The 9685-nt window shown below is 44.5% G+C and overlaps 1 pseudogene; it reads left to right on the plus strand.

Annotated features, from left to right (window-relative positions):
- Positions 1-1597: 1597 nt before the first annotated feature.
- Positions 1598-2396, plus strand: LOC128830661 (transmembrane protein 217-like; annotated as a pseudogene).
- The last annotated feature ends 7289 nt before the right edge of the window (positions 2397-9685 follow it).

A 9685-nucleotide genomic window follows, 5' to 3' on the forward strand; every position in this document is an offset into this window, starting at 1 on the left:
ATAAAGCAAAGCTAAGCTGTGAGCCAGAGGCAGGCCCTGCTCACAGAAGCTGGCAAGGAAAGGGCTGATGTTGCATAAATATATATTCACCTAGCAAAGTTAAAGTATAAACATGGTACCAAGACATACTATACGGGAACATTCCACAGATGACATGGAACAGGCCGACCCATCCCAATGACAGGGGCAAAAGGGTAAAATGATGGATAGAGTTGTTTGTATCGAACCAACATGTACAAGGTGAGAGGCGGCACCTTACTCGTAGAAGGGTTATACCTTGCTGCATAGAGGGATTGCACCTCAATACATCAGGAGTGATGTGTAACTTGTTTGTATAAGAATATTGTGTGTATAAGAATGTATCCCTGGGGTGGTGTCTTTGTCTTTCCTTTAGGGGGCACTTGGGTAATGTTTTCTGGATTTTCTCCACAACCATGAGGGCTAGAAATGTTTTTTTTTTTTAAACAGAAGTTGACATTTTCACCAAATCACTTGCCTCCAGGAGCTGGGGCTTTAAGAAAAACACCAAATATCACAAGTATCACAATAAAATGATGGGAGTTGACAATACTGCCATTCTTGCCCTAATGAACCTACAATCTAAGGCCCTGATCCTGAAAACACTTGAGCAGGTGCATAACTTTTGGATTCTTTTAAGGGAGGAAGCCAAACAGAGTCACGCCCCATCCTGAAGTGTAGGATCTAGGGCTGGCAGTAATGCATCCCTGCCCGATGTGGGGTCAGAAATCTCTTCATTGCCCGAACAGGCCAAGGAAGCACTACTGATTTCTTGGCCATGGAGACAAGTCCTCTCCCAGGCCCTTGTCCTAGGTGCTGGTCTTCAGCAGGGGGAAGCAGTCACCTTTTGCTGGCTCTAGGCAGGTGGATAGTTTGGTTTCTGCCAGTATCTGGGCCAGGTCCCTTCTGTTTGGCCATAGTTTCTAACTGTTAGATTAGCCCACTGCTACCTTCTGGTTTTTGTTTGTTTGTTTGTTTGCATCTTCCTCTGAAGCATCTGGCACTGACCACTGCTCTTGGACTAGATGGACCTTGGTTTTGATTCCATCTGGCAATTCCTATGTTCCCTTTGCTTTATAGGTTCCCGGTGAGCTGAGGAGTTATTCCTTTAGCAAAGCAGGTTCCCAATGGGAAGAGCACATGGTCTCTCAGCCATTAGGTCAGTGACATTGTAGCTAGGCATCACTTCCAGACGGTGCAAAGATATCGCAGCCGATCCATCCACCAGGTCTCCCCCCTTTTCTCTCTCGGAAGGAGGTAAGTTAGCCCTGACCTGCTCACTGAGTCTAACCTTTGAGAGGCTGGAAATGCCTCCTGTTGGTGGACATGAAAGATGGAGATGAAATATAAAGGGCTACTTCCAGATGTCCCCATTCAAACAAACTTCTCCCTTCCCTTCCACCCCCGCCCCCACGATGTTTTAACCTGATCCTTTTCTTTTCCAGCACAGGCTTGAGTTCACTGCACTTAATCCCTAACACAAGCCCTGCCAACGTCTCTCCTAGCTTGCCTTTCTGCCTTTCTACTCTGCGATGCTCCTTTGGTTTCCTTGGCCAGCAACGTTGCCTGTGGAGAAAACATGATGATCATCTTGTGCCCGGCGGGGTTCTGTGGCATGACCCTCAAGGCCGGGGCCATTGTAGCTGCTGTCTACATGATCCTAGTGACCAACATCTACCTGATCTTTGAGGTTGGCCACTTGGAATGAGCAATGACAGACATGGCACAAATCAAGCCCTTCAACTTAACCGAAGTGGGGAAGATGCTACCATATTGCTACTATACAGCCATCACGCTGGCTGTCATGACCTACTTGGTGTGTGTCTTCCTCTTCTACTCAGTCCAGAAGCGGCTCTACATGGGCATGTTCGCCTATGTCGCATGGATCATCTTCTATGACCTGGCTAACTGCCTCATCGTGGCCCTGGCTTACCGGGTCTCCAAAGAAGCCTGGTTTTCCCTCAGCCCCCTGGAGTGGTTTGGGCTGGCCACCAGGATCCCCATGGATTGTTTCTGGCTCTCCTTCGTTGTCACATGTGCCCTGATGGTTATTGAAAGCAAGGGGCAAGGAAGGCTGTCACACAGGATGAGGCGGAGCTCTAGGAACATGTCAGAACCACCCAGGTTTAGGTTGGGCTCCCCTGCTAGGAAAGGCGTGTGAGGGGAGGTATTGGAGCAGTACGTTGGGCCCCATTTTCATGTGTTTCCTGCTGATGGAGATGAGAGACCATTACCTGTGTAATCTCCTTCCTCTGTTGTGTAATTCAGTGTTTCTCTTGCTGTTGCTGCATTTTCCAGGCTCTGAGTTCAAGTCCTGAATAAATACCCCAAAAGCCCATGATTTATATTTGTGTTTTAGGTTTTTCCCCTGGCTTTTATTTTGCATCAGGGCATGGGAGTCAGCAGAACTGGGTCTATCCAGTTCTGCTACCAAGTCACCAAATGACCTTGAGCAAGTGTTGTCAGATGCTACCGGTGTGGTGCTCTGCTTTCTCCTATGTTGATATCACTCAGCTGCGTGCATGTGTTCCCTCTGTGTGCTGCCCCAGCTCTGCGCAGATAGCTGACCCAGCACACCCGAAGAGAACCCCCAATAACCACAGAGTCTAGTAAGATTCAAAGTCACGTCGACCAGGTTTATTGCGACCTCGGACACAGTTGCAGTTCCCTGTAGATTACTTAGTCTACCGGGCATATTACGAGAAAGTGCCTCTTGGCAATGGACCCGGCTCAGTCAGTGGCGGGACTTTCCACTGCCCCCTCGGCCAGACAGTCCCTTATGGTGGGCCTGGGAATGTTAGGCCTGGGACCATAGGTACGTGGGGTTTAGTAGCCTATCTGGTATTTCATCAAGGGTGTTGTGGGGCCATACAAACTATGCCCAGGATATAGATGGAAATTCTAGAATGTATGACTTATTTATTGGTATTATATAAGTATGAGTATATGTATGTGTATGATATAGTGCTTAAAACTTGTGTGCTTTAATAGACTTATTATTCAATGTGATTCAGCTACTGTGCCTTAACTCCTTACTCTATGAAGTGATTGTTTGGATGTGCTGGTGAGCTTTTCACACTGATCAAACAGGAAATGAAAATTCAAAAGTTCCCGGGGCTTTAACAGGGAAGTGGCTGTTTCCTGTGTACCGGCTGACGTGCAGTAGAGTTGAAAGTGCTCTCCAGAGTGTTCACAGTGGAGCACTGTGGGACACCTACAGTAGCGTAGCTGGGGGGAGCAGGGGCAGCAGCCGCTCCTCCTGAGCACATTCATCAAAAGTGACGTCTTTCTGCGCAGCCAGCACTGGGCTCCGGGGTTTTGCGTGCGGCCACCGGCTGGCTCTCAGCTCCGCACCGCCCTCCCGCATCCCCAGCCCGGCTCGCTCGCTCGCTCTGGGGCTGCAGGCAGCATCGGCTGGTTGCCTGGCTCCTGGCGAGGAGGAGGAGGAGGCGCCCGCCTACCCGCAGCTGCCCGGCTCTCTAGGCCAAGCCCCGCTTGGCGCATGCCTCCCAGGCAGAGGTAGGCTCTGCCGGGAGGGGAAGGGGTGGCAGCGCAGCCGCAAAGCACGGCGGGGAGGGGGGCTGACTACCGCAATGCTGCAGGCCTCCCTCTTTCTAAGGTGAGGAGCCTTTTTTAAAAAAAAAAACAAAAAAACCTTTTCCTATTTAAAAAAAAAAAAAAAAAAAAAAAAAAAAAGGCAGATTCCTGCCTTTCCGTGGAGGCTGCTAAGCCAGCCACTGCTAAATATACCACAAGCGCCCTCCCTGCTGAGACAAACCTTTTGTAAGGGCTGCAGGGCCGGGCTGGGATCAAGGGCGTCTCATCCAGGGGGTGAGTGGCGGGGGGGTATGGTGGCAGGGTCAGAACTTCAAGCTCGGTGCACAAGGGTGCTGAGCTTTTCTGAAATACAGGTTCTGTGGGTGGATCCAGGGCGCCTGGACTCCCTCCTGCTTCTGCCCCAGACTCACCACGGGGCAAGTGGGTCACCAGCCACTCATTCACGTGTGGAAGGTGGTGAGCCTCCTCCGGAAGGTGACAGGGAAGCCAACGGGGCAATTGGTGTGGGGAACCTGCCCCAGCCCACTGGGCCATCAGCCCAGCTGCCAAGCCCCACTCTGGGTCTGCTCTGGGAACTTCGGCGGCACTTCAGCAGGGGGTCAGGTGGAATTTTTTTTTCTTTTTTCCTTCACAGCAGGTGGAACCTTTTTTTATGTGTTTGCTCCCCCTGCTGCTAAAACCTGGCTTCGCCACTGCTTCTGGAGGCCAGTTCATTTGAATTACACAACGCAGTGTCTACACTATCCCCATGTTGACCCATGGATGTCGAATCAAGTGCTACACCTCTCGCGGAGGTGGAGTACAGAAGTCAACTTTACAGGCCACTTAGGTCAGCAGAAGGGACTTGGTAGTGTGTAGACACAGACATTATTAGATTGACTTAACATGGCTTATGTTGACCTAGGTTTGTAGTGCTGACCAGGCCTTAGAATCTCATGTTTTCCTTGGTTGAAAAATGCACAAACCTCCTGCACTTCACAGGAGTTGTGTGTCCCTTCCCCCATACCCCAAAAAGTGTTTGACTTCACTGAACTTGAATTAAAAAATAAAAAGAATAACTTTTGGTTTAAAAAAACAAACATTTAATCCAGCTCTAGTATAGAGTCTGTGACTAGTCCTCTGAGGGACCACTGTGGTATTTCTACTGAGAATTATTTAAGGAATATACTTTAGGAACAAGTCCAATGGGATAACTGAGTTAATCCTATTACTGCTACACTGTAAGATTACTGTGTATTTTCTATAGCATGTTCTGACTAAAGGCCAAGTTTCACTAAGGGCAAGTCTACACCACAAAATTAAGTTGACCTAAGCTCCAGTGATGTATAGTAATTGAATCAGTTTTACACATCCACACGTGGATCAGCTCATGTCACTTAGTTGCATGAGTTTACATTCCTGACATACACTGAAAATCATAATACAAGTAGTCAAAAGAAATAGTGTATTTGGGAACAAACACTGACATTTTACCATTAACTGCACTAACACCAAAAAAAGAAAGTAATTTCATGCGTTTGCTAATTATTTTTCAAAAGGTTAAAGGTCTTCTATTCTCTTCCTTCTTGAAGAGGAACACACTCTCAGAGTTCTTTTGTTAACATAGAATCCTATTCATAGCCTTTATTTACCTGAAATGGAATTGCTATTCAAACTACAGTAGAACCTCAGAGTTAGGAACATCTCGGGAATGGAGGGTGTTCATAACTCTGAAATGTTTGTAACACTGAACAAAACGTTATGGTTGTTCAAAAGTTTACAACTGAACTTTACTGTGCAGAAGAAAAATGTTGCTTTTAGCCATATTAATTTAAATGAAACAACCTCAAACAGTTTCCTTACCTTGTAAAATGTTTTTTTTAAACTTTCCTTTATTTTATTTTTTAGTAGTTTGTTTTACACAGTACTGTACGGTTTGTTTTAGTGTGTGTGAGGGTTTGGGGTTTTTTGGGTCTCTGCTGCTGCCAGATTGCGTACTTCCAGTTCCAAATGGGGTGTGTGGTTAACTGGTCAATTTGTAACTCTTGTGTTTGTAACTCTGAGGTTCTACTGTATTTCCATACTTCTCCATATACTGTTTTCACCATGCATGTACTACTTTTCTCCGTCCTGAATTTACGATGCACTATATTGTTAGCCATGAATGGTGCAGTTATTCTTGTATTAACTTTGCTTAGTACTTTGCCAAAAGGTCTTTAAGCAATCAGTTTTTCCTAGATGACCTATTTTAAAGGACTAGATGAAATGCTAGTTACCTTGATCAGTCTAGTTATACGCTCTACTTGTCTGTCTTTTTTGGGTAGCAAATAGAAATGATCTTTGAGTCAAACGCTCATCTTCAAGTAGTTTTCCATTCTCTTGAAGCTCTATTCCCTTGTTCATTATCTGTTACAATTACTTATGCAAATAACCAGATCATTCCCCCTTGATCCATGCACAAAGTGAACCCTCTGTATATGAGAAGTCCCTCTTCCATAAAGAAGGCAGCTGAGCTGCTTCTGAGCATGGTTTCCCCCCTCCCATTCTCAATGTGGTACAGTACCTCTGTTGAGGGAGGAAGTGGAGACAGGGTAGGATGGAAGAAGAATGGACAGGCTCAGGAAGGGAGGAATGTGCATCACTCCCCTTTGGGCACTTTGAAATTATTCAGAAAAGATAATACAACTGAGGGCCACCTATTCATCCCTCATGTGAATTTTTCCATGAGAAGCACTGGTCTGGGCCAAGGACAATTGTGAAGAAGTTCATGACTTCTTTGTAGAAGTAAGCAATATAGGTATTGAACAATGACCAGCCCGTAAAATAGTTGGCTAGGCCTCAAGTATATACAGAAATATTGCACTGTCCAGTGGCATGCTAATGAGAGTAATGTTAAGTGACGTGTGAGCTCACTTGTGGGTGTTGCAAAATCCAGTTCACTGTATATGTGGAGCTTCTAAGGGACAGAAATTAGAAGACTGAGGCTGAAGTGCTGTACGTATTCTAATGATATTTGGATCTATGTGACCATTTCATATGATCTGGATGGTGGGGTTTCCTGTTTTCCTAAAGTTTGCCTGAGACTGGAGCTTGGATTAGAAACTCAGTGTAGATAAGACTGAAGTGATCCTGGTAGATGGAGGAGATGGTGGGGGGGGGGAGGGGGGAAAACTTGAGGAAATAGCGGAAGTGATATCTGCTCCTTCTGTTGAGAGAGTGCCATCTTTTGCTACTTGGATTTGCACTTTAGGGGTCTTGCCAAAAGAATATTTGCTATTTGGTTCTCCAGAAGTAGCAAAAAAAGGGCTAAGACTGCTCTCTTTCATCTGTATCTGCCAAAGACACTGCATATCTTCCCACTGGCTGTGGCAGCATTTGTACCCTGTGCATAATAGAATTCTCTACCTAGTAGACAGCATAATTCATTAATTAAAGAGTTGAGTGAGTATGTCACATGTCTAGAAAATGACCCAAGCTGGCCACCCATCAGCCTGGCTCTCTTTAAGCAGAAAAGAAGAGAAAGTGAAGCCACGACTTTGAAAACCAGAAGGCAAATATGAAGAAAGATTGTAATGCACTAATTTGAAGAGAATGCTCATTGGTGATGGTGAAAGGAAGAAAAAAAATTTTTTTTAATGAGTCTACAGGAAAATATTGAAATTTAGTCCCTGCATCTCAAATAAATAAAAAGATCCCCGTTCAAACAGGAAACTGAAACAGAGCTATTTTCTATACATCTTAATAATAACACATTAGACTTTGGGGATTTATCCTGGATCTGTTGAAGTTCATAGCAAACTCTTATTCACATCAGTGGGATCATAAAGTGACTTTATTTTCAAAATAAAAGCCAGGACAGTTGTGTGACTTTTTTTTTTTTAGGTTTTTGAACTAGTCATAGGACAAAAATAGGCTGCTTATTTTAAAGTCTTTGTGCTTTCACTGCTACTACTTCTGATTCAATAGTGACACATGCATATTCCTCATAGTGAAGGTGCTTCCCCCCAGTAACTTAGTGTTCTGAATGGGTATATTACAATGACATGTTATTGGTGTCACTGCTTCACTCTGAGCAAAAGGGGCTCTTTACATTGCCATTATTGTAAAGGGGCCTTGTATAAATGAGAATCATGCCCATATCCAATTAATGGGAGCAGGACTGAGCCTTTATATCATGCATGCATGAAAACTGCAAATACATAATCAGTAATGTGTAGAGGGATTGACCCACAAAAATCCTTTAAAGTCAAAGGGTGTCACTCAGACCAGACACAACAGTTGGAAAAATGCAAAGGAACAAGCTTTCTTACGTCATCGTTGCCTACTCAGACTTCTCTGCTGAAGCTGGCAAGATACAATGCAGATTCAAAACTAAAAATGAAATGAGACAAGTTGGATATCTTTAGTTCAAGAGCTTTCTGCTGTTTACCTGGCACCCTGCCTACTCTTTGAGCTTGGCTGTGCCCTTTAGATCTGCCCTGAAAAGCCTGACATGAAAGGTCAACCTCTTATCTCTCTGTACTGGTAAAAACAACAAAGAGTCTGGTGGCACCTTAAAGACTAACAGATTTATTTGGGCATAAGCTTTCGTGAGTAAAAACCTCACTTCTTCGGATGCATAGAGTGAAAGCTACAGATGCAGGCATTATATACAGACACATGGAGAGCAGGGAGTTACTTCACAAGTGGCGAACCAGTGTTGACAAGGCCAATTCAATCAGGGTGGATGTAGTCCACTCCCAATAATAGATGAGGAGGTGTCAATTCCAGGAGAGGAAAAGCTGCTTCTGTAGTGAGCCAGCCACTCCCAATCCCTATTCAAGCCCAGATTAATGGTGTTGAATTTGCAAATGAATTTTAGTTCTGCTGTTTCTCTTTGAAGTCTGTTTCTGAAGTTTTTTTGTTCAATGACAGTGACTTTTAAATCTGTGATAGAATGACCAGGGAGATTGAAGTGTTCACTTACTGGCTTGTGTATGTGGAAACTCAAATCCCAGGATCCAAGAGAACTGCTGAAACAAAATAAAATGGAGGGAGAGAAAAACTGAGCGTCAATGAGTGGACAAATAAGGTCAGCCCTGGGTTGGACTAGTCTATATTAGTGAGAGGGAGAGCAGAAAAGGAAAAGCTAAAAGGAAATGCTAGGGATTTACACTCAGCAACAGTGCTGTTTTCAGAAGCATAAAAGAGCTGGACAGTCCCTTAAGGAAATTAAAAGAACCCTCTTTATGCAGAAAATAATTAGCATGGAACCCATTAGAACAGACAACAGGCTGCAACCACTGTGGGAAATCCCAAACAGTGGTAAACTGGTAAAGTCAGAGGAACTCTGCTGATTTACTTTATCTGAGGATGTGGCCCTCAGAGCATACTAGTATGCTCTGATAAGTGCTTATTGCTCTAGTCATAACATTCTCAGTGCTACCTTGTGCTTCTCCATCTGTTTGTTGTATCCACCTATGTCTCTCATCATATGTGCACTATTAGTTCTTTGGGGCAGGGACTGTCTTTTCATTTATGTGTGCACACCACCTACCACAATGGCAGCATGATCCCAGATTGGGGTGGGGGAGAGGGTTGAGGCACTACATACTAATAATCAGAGGAGATTCCAGCAAAAGTCACTCTCTGTCTAACCTTAATTGATACACAGTTAGTTTAGGCAATAACAGTGCTTTCGGTGCCAGGCCAAAACTTTGTATAGATAAGCACCCTTTTTACAAGGTCCAGTCAGCTTTTAGAGAGAATTATACTGCACAGTTCACTTCTAGAGCCAGGATTTCTCTGGCCATAACCTGCAACTATGTCTCAAACCTTCCCTTGCCATTTGCCACTGTTTGCAGGGCTGTGCATGTAAAGTTTGTATGAAAGTTGCTAAGGTGTGAGCCCAGAAAAATACAAAGAACTTTCTTGTGCTGTGTTTAGTGGTACTATATTTAAAAACAGAATAAACTATCCATAATATTGTAACATGTTTATGGCAACTTATATATATATCCTAGTTGCCACTATACTTCACATCATGACCATTTGGAACATCTTGATGCTAGCAGGAATAGAATTCAGAGCCTGCTTTTCAAAAAGCAAAGACCCTCTACTTGATCAGCTGGAGAATTGTCTTTAACTCTTG

This window comes from Malaclemys terrapin, chromosome 1 (assembly GCF_027887155.1).
Source record: "Malaclemys terrapin pileata isolate rMalTer1 chromosome 1, rMalTer1.hap1, whole genome shotgun sequence".
NCBI lineage: Eukaryota > Metazoa > Chordata > Testudines > Emydidae > Malaclemys > Malaclemys terrapin.